This window comes from Chrysemys picta, chromosome 3, assembly GCF_011386835.1.
Source record: "Chrysemys picta bellii isolate R12L10 chromosome 3, ASM1138683v2, whole genome shotgun sequence".
Taxonomy (NCBI): Eukaryota; Metazoa; Chordata; order Testudines; family Emydidae; genus Chrysemys; species Chrysemys picta.
In genome coordinates, this window is record NC_088793.1 from 123,515,090 (window position 1) to 123,524,504 (window position 9,415).

The window sequence follows — 9,415 nt, forward strand, 5'->3', positions numbered from 1 at the left end:
GAGTGCTTAAAAAGAACCAAACTGATCCATATGCATGGAAACAAAATGAATGCTGGCCAGTCCAGCTTACTGGATATTTAGTTGTTTTTCTCCCCGCCCTCCAAAATCCAGCTTTCTATGGAACAAAATACATTTGAATTTGAACACTGGAATAATCAGTAAAACCATTACACTGGATTGACAAAGATAGGAAAAAGCTGTCTTTAGCCAGGGAGAACTGAAGTTGACAAAGTGATAGTGGCATCTATGTTTCCTCTTGTTTCTCACTACTTTTCTCCGTGACTAGACTCGGGGGAAAATCTTCAAGTCTTTAAATAAGCAGAATGAAATACTCCCTCTGATGTGCATTGTGGAAAGTCCCTATTACTTATTCTGTGCCTGGAGCTTCCAATGACATCAGTAGTTGTTCCACCTGCACAGATAATAAGCAGTGTGGAAAAGGACTCTTGTATAGTGCTGGCTGGAAAGAAGAATTGTGTCCTTTTAATAGAAATTCATTGGTTTGGGCAAAATACAGCTTTTATTTCCAGAAAAGCTTGAAAGCACGACCGGCCTAGGGAAGGAATGAGTCTTCCAGATATTTCTTTCCTTTGAGAGGGGAAAAATTGAGGGTCAATTATACCCTATTTTCTTTGGACGTCCATGCCAGACATTGGATACTGGTTGTTTTCAAGGAATGAGTTTGTGCCTGTGCAATGTCAGATTATATCAACCCACCTCAAATGTTCATTCTTATCTTTCTAGGTTTTTGTGCTATGCCCATTGCCATGAAATCTGAGTGTCTAGTTGGTCAGACTGGTATTTCTTGCAAAATGTAGAATGTGCAGCCATTCTTAAATTCCTAATGCAAACTGCTACTGCATTAGGAACATATTGGCTTGCTTGGTTCCTTTGCACAAATGTTCCATTTGAACAAGGAAACAATTACATCACTATTGCGTCTGCCAACTGAGGATCTCAAAGCACTTCACAAACCCTGTTATGTTTAATCTTGTAACACTGTGACAGGTAGCTATTGTTCTAGTTTTTGCAAGAGCTGAATGAATAAATCTTAGTGAATAATTAATTCCTCAGATTTGGCCTCTTTCCCATTTGTGAATTGTCCAAAGGCACCTTTTGATTTTTTTAAACGTATTGCTTGTTCAGAATTACCTCTGAATAATTTCAATAAGCAATTTTTGCTCTTTGTGTTGCCTGTAGGAAGTTTATTGTGCATATTTAATAACTGAACTTTGATTCATTTTGACCAAATTTCTATGTAGATCAGACACATGGGTGACATGGTATGTTTCTATGTCAAATCAGTTTTCTGCTGCAAATATTCACATTTCTGAAATCACAAATCATGCTTCACTAAAGTATGCTGCTTTAATAAACATTCCTGTGAATAAATTCATTTGTTAGAATGTTGATGAAAAGGGACCACAAAAGAGATGTGAAGCAAAGACATTTTTAAAAAATTGGATGAATATTTGTTGAGAATTTTTAGAGGGGGAAAACCAAGACATAGATACAAAGCGAATATTCTGAGGACATACAGCAACTTCATGGCAGAATGATCCAGTACTAGAACCTAATAATACCTAGCTCTTACATCCATAGATCTTGAAGCACTTTACAAAGGAGGTCAGTATTATCTCTGTTTTACAGATGGGGAAACTGGGTCACAGAGTGTAGTAACTTGCTTGAAGTCAGTGGCAGAACTGGAAATAGAACCCAGATCTCATGAGTCCTAGCCTAGTATTTTATCCACTAGGCAAGCCTAGGTCTCCTGACTCTCAGTTTTGAGTTTTAATCACAAGACAATGCTTTCTCTTCTGGGAGAGACAGGTAGGACACAAAGATGAGAGAAAACAAAAGTTCTCAAATCAGTTCAATGCTTGTATCAACATCTTTATTCTGTTTTCATACAGCGCTAACAGTGTGGTAGACATATTAAACGTAGTTTCTTGATCCTTCTCTGCTCCATGCCAGAGCTGAATCCCTGAGTTTCAGTACTGAATGAATTCCTTCACTTGATTTCTCTTCTCATTCAACTAAGGAGAAGCATGGTCAGTGCACGTTGTTAAAATCTACTGTGCCACATATACAAAACTTTAAAGAAAGACATGCCAGGAAGGAACAATTCCTCACTACAAATGGCCATACCTTAATACATGTTAATAGTTCGATGGTTTACAATGCATTTCACAATAATGTTCCCAACTTTTGCTGAGGGTAAACATGTGGCCTCCTCCCTGGTGTCTGCTTGTGGCCTCCCCCATTTGGTTCTCTTCTCATTACGTACATTTTACATCGTACATGTTTGTTCTGTCTCTGAAGTTCACTCTATTCTCTCAAATATCTGTTTTCTTTATTTGATGAAAGTCTTATGAGTCCCCAGTAACTCCATGGAATCTTGGTCCTTTAGTCCATCAACATTTTATCAACAAACATTGGTCCAGCTTTCCAGATGTCACCAGATAAGGTGCTCCACTGCTCCGCTACATTCATCCCTATCTGGCCCTTGGCTCTAGCTCTCCAGCTTAGAGCCAACAGGCATCTCCCTCTGCTGCTGGTTCTTCTGTCTTCAGCCCTCTGGCCCTGGTTTTCTAGCTAGGCGATGCCAGTCAGCAAACCCCTCTTGCTGCTCTCCTGCCTTTAGCCTTCTCCCAGGAACCACTTTCTCTCTGTCAGCAAAGTTCTCCTGACTCTGTTCTCTGTCAGTGGATGTCACCAGACCTTTTTTAGCTCCCCAAGTGATGCCCGTCCCTCTTATTTGGGAGCAGCTGGACTGGAACAGGAATGCTGAGCCCAGTTTCACTTAATGGGCCAGCCAGTTACAGCTTAGAAGGTACTGAATATTAACCTTCTGAATGAAGTTATGTATGTAAGGGTGGAAAGAAATAGTCGATGGGCTAAACTTGCCACTGGCATAAGTGATGCAACTCATTGAAGAAGACCCTTATGGCAGTAGTGAATATGTCCCACCGTCTCTGACCTGATGTGACCTGTTTCTTCTTTCTCTTACATCTTTGTTTACTTTTTCCTATGATCCTATGTTTGAATTCATTTTTAAAACTATTAACACAATCAAAACACCAATTGTTACTCTTATCAGTTCAAGATACTCGACATGACATGTTTTGTATTTTTTGGCTATGCATTTTGATTATTATATACATTATCAGATATCTATTGTTCAGTCTATAAAGAGCCACTGGTATTTTTGGGTTCTGGATAAATAAGATGGTGTGATGTGCTATTAATTAGTGTTTGGTAAAGCTGGTTAAATTTTGTGACTGATTTTCCTACCAAAAAGTGAGGTTTTGTTGGGAACAACATTTTTAACAGGGACATTTTGTTTTGAGATTTAGCTAGGGGAAATGGGAATTGTTTAATTTTGAATTGCATTTTTTGTTTCTGAAAATAAAGAAAATGTTGTAGCGAAATGAAAAATTTAAATCAAAATTTAAAAAAATATGCTTTTTTTTTTCATTTCAAAATCCCCTGCAAAAACAACTTGGAATGAAAATTTTTAATGGGACTGGGGGTTTGGAGGTGGAAAAAACCCGAAACGTTTTTTTGACCAGCTCCAGTGTTTGGATTGAGAACTTACTGGAGAAAGGGGATGCAGCTGCTACTGGTGCTTGTCTAAGTAGTAGGGTGGAGAATTTAAATAAATAAATAAATAAAAGGTAAAGGTCTAACAATGATAAATGTTCTAATAAAAGGTCTGATCTTGCTAAGTGCTGAGCATCTCTTGGGAAGGTACAACATAGACTGTTCTGTTAGTATGCCCAAAACATCAAATACTGTAAGGTGTGGCAAGATAACTTTTGTTGTTGACACACAAATAATTGTTTGAAATTGTGTGATTTTTTTTTTCAATCAAGGTGTTTAAAGAAATTGGACTATCCTGTCACAATAAATAAAAACACTTCACAGCATATAATATGTTGTTATTAATGAGATGTTACATTCTGCCTCTAAAATATGGATCAGAGCCATTACCAAAATGGTTAACATCCATGATTAATCAAATAGTTCAGAACACAATCCTGTCTAAAATTGATAAGCAAAATTGGACATTAAATCTCAAAGTTATCTCTTCTCTTGTGGTTTTAGGTGGGAAATCAGTGAATGTCTACACACTGCCCTTCTGAAGTGGGAAATTTTATATTTTCTTTCAATCCTCACATTTTTCTAAGACTGGAAATACCTTGAAGTATTACTGAGGCTGAGTCATTGGTGCATTACAAAGTTATTGCCAATGCTGCTTAATATGTACTTCATTTAGCCGTAGGTCTCATTGTCTGGAAGATTTAAGAAAAAAACTTTTTAAATGAGTCCCAACTATGCATTTAATTTAGATTTATAAGACAGTCATTTGTTCTAGTAATTAAAAAAAGACACTTTGTATTAAAAACACATTAATTGGGGATTTTACACAGATGTAAAAGATTTAGAAATCATTAATGAAGGTATTCTAAAGAATCAATTGGCATTTACGAGAACTGATTATTGTAAACATATTTGAGGTTTAACAGCATTAATGTAATCGCTGATTTGAATTCTGGATGAACAAAGACTTGTCTGATTCAGATCAGGGTACTTTGGTTCTGTCATTTTTCTGAGGCAATTCAGCTGATATCTAGTTTGGGACCACTTCCTTTGAGCCTTTCTATACTTCATTTCAGTTTTTTTTTAATTTATTCCTGTGAATGATGCCATCAGAAACACTGAGACACTTTTATAGTCTATGGAAGGAAATTGCCTTCAGAACACAGAGTTCTGCCATTTTCACTACAATTTAGGTGTGCACTGCTGGTTGCCAAAGAGTCAGATTCATATTGTTGCAGTGAAGAGGCACTGCCCTGTTCCAACAGGACCTTCTGTTGCTGGGTGGGGAGGGGATTCACCCAAGAGAGGGCTGTCCAGTGTTAATATCCATGTACTCCCTTGGGGTGTCTGCTGGGGAAGGATTGGGGAAGTCTACCTTTGTGGCTACTGTTGGGATATATATCTCTATGCTGTGTAGCTGGCAGCGAGCCTCCCAGCCCTGATTAGACATGCTTCTGCTAGCAGGGCTCAAGACAGTGTGCTAAAAATAACAGTGTGAATGTTGCAGCTCAAGTTCTCCAGCCCACCCGACCCCCTGGGCCTGAGCTCGGGTGGCTAGCCCAAGCCTCTGCTGCAGCCGCAGGTCCACACTACTATTTTTAGCATGCTAGCTTGAGCCTGACTAATGCATGTCTGTCTACCTGGCTCACTCCCATGTACCCTTGGGGGGGGGGGGGTGCTGAATTGATGTGTCCCCGGCCTCTGTGCTCCACCCAGCCCAACTGGGCCTATGGAGATCAAGTGGAAAAGTAACACATTCTGTAGTTTATATTCCTTTTCATTGCCCCCCCCCCTCCACTTTGACAGGGGAGAAGGTTAGGGGAAGCCTGGGAGCCATGCTGCCAGGCTCCAAGGTGGATAGGGAAGGGGATGTCAGCATCTAAGGTACGGCCTCCATGTAAATGACGGTGGCTTCTTGCAGGACCAAAAGGCTTGGGGGCCACACTCATGCCATGCTCTACAGGTAGAGCCCTGCAAATCCACAGATACCCGTAGACCAGTTTTGCAGATCGCAGCACGGATACAGATAAAAATTTTGTATCCGCACAGGGCTCTGCAGCACACACTTACCCGAACAGAGCGACTGTCACCCAGCCTGCAGGCTCCAGCTCGGCTCTCTGAATCACGCAGCAACATGCTGGGTATTCTGGGAGGAGTTGTCCCCAACTTGCTCGTTGGGAGGAGGTAAATGACAACTCCCCGAAGGGAGTGAGCCAAGCGCCGTTTTGAAGGTGGGGTTGTTCTTTAAACAAGCAGGCAGCAATGGCTGCGTGCATTAGAGCCGCCACAACTGCATAGGGGTGTCCTAGCCCCCCATGGAGAGGCAGTGCTGCATAGAAGGTTCCAGAATTGTAGCCTCCCTGCTGCAGTGGGGAAAGAGGTACAGCAGGGGCAGAGTGGGTGGCAGTCAGGAGGCCTCTGGGGAGAAGTGGGGCTGGGGGGCGGTTGGAGGCTTGACACAGCCCTGTGTCACTGCTGAGCAGTGACCTGTGGAGCTGTTTAGAGCCATGCAAATCCGTGGATATCTGCAAACAATGTTTGCAGATCGCGGATCAGATGCGGATACACCTCTTTGTATCTGTGCAGGGCTCTATCTGCAGGGGCTTGTAGAGGTGGAGGGAGAAGACAAATCCCCACCTTCCCCGGAAAATACATGGAAGGAAACACTGTGACAGAAACCGGCCTATGTTTTTAACCCAGTCCTTACTCAGGCAAATCTTCAATTGTATTCAGTGGGAGTTTTGCCCAAGAAAGAACTGAGAACTTGGCCTACTAATTGAGGGGGCTTATTTTAGGATGGGGGGGAGTGAATGCAAACACTTTTTGCAAGCACAATAGTCTTTTGCATTTATTTTACAGGGTACTTTTTCAGAGCACCTGGAAGAGGGGGAAATAAGAGGCTAGGGAACTGGGCCAGGCTGTGGCTTCGGTCAAGATTGTTCTCCTCTTTTCAGTTTGTGCCGAAGCAGCCGCTGCCAGGGATGACTACCCCATTGTTTCTGTAGATCAGTTACTGCCTCAGCAATTTCCTGTCCTTTCATTCAACTTTCAGTCCTGCCCAACAAGTTATAAGTCAGCTTCAGGAAAGCATTGACTTTGATTTGACGCCAGCATTCCCTTGTGCACTGCGAGACAGTGGACAAGCATTACACATGATCTTGCCTTCAGGGTTGCAATTCAGCCCTGTAGTAGTGTCTGGCAGGGCTGTATTATAAGTCCTTATCATGTTTATTTCACTTTTCATTCGCATTCCCTCCAGTCGTTTGATTTTTAGCCTCAGGGCAGATTCAGCTATATATCCAAAGATGCAACTTTACATTGAATTAATGTGTATTTATTTGCTATTTAAGAAGTTAACAAAAAAGGAATAGGTGTCACTATTTTGCTTATGGTGGGAATTTGACAACACACTCAACCAAGTACAACATGCACCTAGAATCTTAACTAGTTTCATTGCACCATCGACACGGTTATTTCGACAGCCCTGCTCTCCAGCATCTGGCATAATTGGAAGCAGCAGCCAGCAGGTATCAAATGTCAGTATGAATTGTCTCCTGCTGCGTAAGTACTGACTATGAAATTGATTTGCTGTCTTTTTTACGCAGTTTTGTAATGAAAATAATGCAAAGTCCATAATGGACATATTTACTATATTTACTATTCACTCAGGTGCAGTTTAAAAAAATATTTTTTAAAATTAGGAAGAAAAATCCCACCAACAAAATAGAATGATCCCAGCAAGGCCTGCCTCTCCAGAGGTGGTGGTAGCACTTCTCCAAGTGCTTCTGAAGCTGAGCTGAACAAATATCTCAAAACTGGTTCTCGCATTCCAGGATATAATCTAGATCAGTGAGGGGTTGTCACCACCTGCCCTGCAACCTTGGGTGCCTCACAATATTTGGTGCTATAGATCTCACCTGGGCTGCTCACAAACAGCCAAATGACATACAGTGGGGGGAAAAGTTCAGAACATCTGGAGCCTGCTTCCAAGGTTTAATTGTGTTTCTGCTCTGACAAACAGTTGCATAGCAATAGGGGAGTGTATGATGAGACATTCTGTATATGGGAGAGGTGTGACCTAGCGTACTGAGCCTCTGACTGGGAGGCAGGAACTCTGGCATTCTAATCCTGGTTCTGACATGGGGTCACTCTGTGATCTTAAGGCAAGTTACTTAAAGTTCTTGACTCCATTTCCTCACTTATAAATGGCAACAGGGGACCAATCTGTGACTACCTTGAGGTTCATGGTTATCATTACCCTGAACAGCACGGCCACTCAGAGCTTGATGGCAATAGCAAGGGTATAACTCAGATCCGCCTGTTTCAGAAGACACAGACCTTTACCAAGTTAGCTAGAGAAGTGTTTCCTTTAGTCGATAGGCCTTATACTGCTATGACACAGGTAAATGGTTCTGAATCCATCCAGAAAAGGGTGCAGTATACATACACCCTATTCAGACCACTATGGTACTTACCTGCTTCACTGTAATGTTATGAGGATTTGATGAGCCCTGAGCCTGCTTAAGCCAGATGAATCATGAGAGGCAATTACCTGCAGGTCTTGTGATAGGCCCCATACCATTCAATGAGGGTTCAGCCAATCCACAGGCGAGGATTCATCCAGGTGATCCCAAGGCAGGTATATAAGCTCCCAAAAGAAGCGGTCTCTCCAGCCTGCTAAATGTCATTACCTGCCAGGAGCACTTCCATGGTCTAATAGTTCTGACAGTGCCTGTGCTCCTGCTCCCCCTTGCTGCTGCTTTAGTCTCTGGCTCTTTTCACACTAGCCACCCTCTGCTTCAGCCTGCCTCTGCTGGCCACTCAGTGATTCTGACAGAGGAGTAATCCTTCGATGTTATAAAGTGCTTTGAAGTACTCTGTTAGTGTAACCCTGCTCAAAGGTGGAGCTCTGGGCTGTTCAGCCAGGAAATGCTCCTCTTCTCTTCTACGGGGGATCATATTCTCCTGCTGAGCTCCTTGTTCTCTCTGGAAGTACCCTGAGGATGTTCAGACTTCAAATAGCAAGGGGTGTCAGAAGAAAGAAAGAGAATGTCCCTGTCTGTGGCTCACTTAACTGTTGCAGGGAGAAAGGGTATTTGCTGCATTGGTGAAACAATTGCCTGCTGTGCTAGCTGCCTCTGAAATCAAAGGGAAAAGAACAGGGAAGTGATCCAACCCTCTTTTCTGCTGAGTGTTAAGGAAAAAGGGAACCCATCTCCTTCACTAGAAGATTATAGTGTCACTAAAGGCAAAGAAATGTTATATGTTGGTGCACATTAAGGAGTAGAAGAAAGAAGATTCATATAAGAATGAAACAAAACAAAGCTATAATGATGAGTTAAATATCAACTGTCCTCCAACAGCAAAACATAAGCTGCAAGCTAAATATATTTTTACCCACCCAACAAATTTCAGCAATCTCCTTTCAGGTCTATCTGCCCCTTCGCTGTCTTTCAGTGGGTTCATTTATCTATCAAGCATATGTTGTGTTGCGAACATCAAGTAGAGTAATATTGAATATTGCTGTCTCCATAACCCTATTCCCACTTTTTCTAAAATGCACCACAATCATTTTAACATGACGGTTCTGGCTTTTACCTTTCCTTGCTCCATCAAAAGCCTCTTGGGAATTCTATAACCTACATTTCTCAAAATAAATGGGAGCAGATTTAATATCTAAATCCAGTATGGCAGGTACAATAACTTCCAAAGATGGCCCAGGAGGATCCTAATGTGTCTTTCTCCAATTCTCTCAGGTGAGCGTTCAATTGTTGTTTCTCTCTCCCTTGAGTGATTTATCTCTCTTAAAGAA

The 9,415-nt window shown here is 41.8% G+C and overlaps 1 long non-coding RNA gene across 1 annotated transcript; it reads right to left on the minus strand.

Annotated features, from left to right (window-relative positions):
* Positions 1-1,876: 1,876 nt before the first annotated feature.
* On the minus strand, positions 1,877-9,110 carry LOC135982393 (uncharacterized). The gene is made up of 2 exons (XR_010599734.1): positions 8,156-9,110; positions 1,877-2,036 (listed from the first exon to the last, which is right to left on the minus strand). It is a non-coding gene; the product is annotated as an uncharacterized LOC135982393 (long non-coding RNA).
* Positions 9,111-9,415: the final 305 nt, after the last annotated feature.